Genomic DNA, 2,172 nt, shown 5'->3' on the forward strand with positions numbered 1-2,172 from the left:
AGTACATTACAGAAATCGTAATATTTTAAGAATTGAAAGGGAAGCTAAAAAAAACCATGCAATTTCTATTTTACTGTGAAAATGTAAAGTTATTAACTATAGGTCAATGTACACACCAAGGGACTGGATGTACAGCTTGTATAAAAAGCTGACTGCGTGTATAGGTATTTCTTAGGCTCTGTTCACATGTGCAGGTAATGTTTTATTCAACCAAATGACAAAACACCTCGGGAGAAACTGACAGATCTATTATAAGGCTGCGCTACACTTAAAGGGGTGATCTGGTTTCTATGATTGATGGCCTGTGCTTAACATAGGCCATCAATATTAGATCTGTGGGGGTCCTGGGTATTGGACCCCCGCAGATCACTGCTGCAGAGGCAAACTAATGGCGAGTTTAGGTACTGCAGTTCTACCCATAGACTTCAATATTGGACCCTGGCAGATAGTATGTCACCTATCCTAAGGATAGGTCATCAATCTTAGAAACCAGATCACCTCTTTTTAAGTTTAGGCTCACACATCTTTACCTAGAGAAGAATATGTGGTATCTTATACCTCAAATTCCTCTCCAAATTCCAACCCTGTAAAACGCACGCATGAATGAAAAAAAGCAGCATGGTAAGTTTAATAGGGGGAGTTTAAAGAGAAGAAAGCAGCAAAACTCAATATAAAACTTTACAAAAAAAAATGTGTTTTTGCTATGTTTTTTTCACAGTATTTTTTTTTTTTAGCTGCTATGTGGAACCCTAAGGGTAAGTTTAATTTTTTTTTTTTTTTTTTTTTTTTGGTAAGGGTTTTGAGGCCGTATTCACCTCAAAACCCTGACCAAAAAGACAGCTTCCATTGAAATCAATGGGATCTGCTCAGGTCTTTTTTCGGGAGCCATTTCTTCCGACGTGCTCATTTTTTAGGCCGAATCCCCTCACAATTCGGCCTGAAGACACACCCTCCTCTGGACTAGGCCCATTCATTGGGCCTAATCCGGAGCAGAGTGTGAGGCTGGATGCCGGTGCAGTGCATCGGCTTTCAGTCACAGCCTCAGGTTCTGGTCCAATAAACCCTGTGTGAACTTACCCTAAGGGAGCAGTCTTTATGGTTTTGAGGCGGATACGGCCTCAAAATTCTGACCAAAAAACTCCGTGTGAACTTACCCTAAGGCTGCGTTCACACAGTTTTCTGGTTAGGAAACTGACTCAAATTCCTCCTCCTAAAAACACCTCACCATAGGACTGTATGGGGAGGCATTTTTTGGAGGAGGAATTTGAGTCAGTTTCCTGACCAAATTTCTGACAAAAAAAACTCCAGGTGAACGCAGCCTTAGGCTGGAGTGCCACGTTGCAGAAACGCAGCTTTTTTTTGTTGCAGTTTTTTAAGCCAAAGCCAGGAGTGGACTGAGCAGAGGGAAGAAGTATAAGAACTTCCTAGAAATTTTTCATTCCTTTTGTAGTCATTCTTGTATTTGGCTCAAAAAAAAAAAGCAGCAAAATCTGCAACACAAAAAGTTGCATTTCCGCAACATGGGGCCTTTGCCTTAGATGGGTTAGTAAATTTCCCTCAATGTGTGACCAAAAAATACTTTTATTTTATAGGTTTTTTTTTTTGTTTGTTTGTTTTCAAAAAAGAATAAAAAAGCTTTTAAAAAAAACTGAAGAGACCCTAAGTGAAGGAGCGGTCAGGGTATTTTCATATACTTGCGAAGCTACAGCCAGAATTGGATCCAGCAGGAAGAAATAGTACGGTATATGTCCTTCTTTATATTTCCCATAACGAGAATGGCTTTACAATTACAGGTTCAATTCCTAAGAAATGGACTGGATGTTGGCTGGACCCCTATGATATTAAGAGTTTCTGCCTCCCTACTGTAATCATATTTTCAGTATGGGGCAGTATAGGCAAAGGGTAGCAGAGACTCCTGGCATCATAAATGACTATAATGCGGAGAGTTCAGGTACCAGTTTCTTAGATACCTGTGTGAAGCCGGCCATACTGTTGTCTGTTTGTGTTTGTTTTGCTCTTTGCAGTTGTGTTAATGTAAAAATAGTACAGCCTACAGAGAGAATTTTGTGCCATATAGGAGGGAATACGCTGGAGAATCTAAAGTATTAGTCCATACAAATGATTGAAAATGTTACTTAATTTATTTCACAAAAAATATTAGATATTCAAGCC

This window comes from Leptodactylus fuscus, chromosome 5 (genome assembly GCF_031893055.1).
Source record: "Leptodactylus fuscus isolate aLepFus1 chromosome 5, aLepFus1.hap2, whole genome shotgun sequence".
Classification (NCBI taxonomy): Eukaryota; Metazoa; Chordata; class Amphibia; order Anura; family Leptodactylidae; genus Leptodactylus; species Leptodactylus fuscus.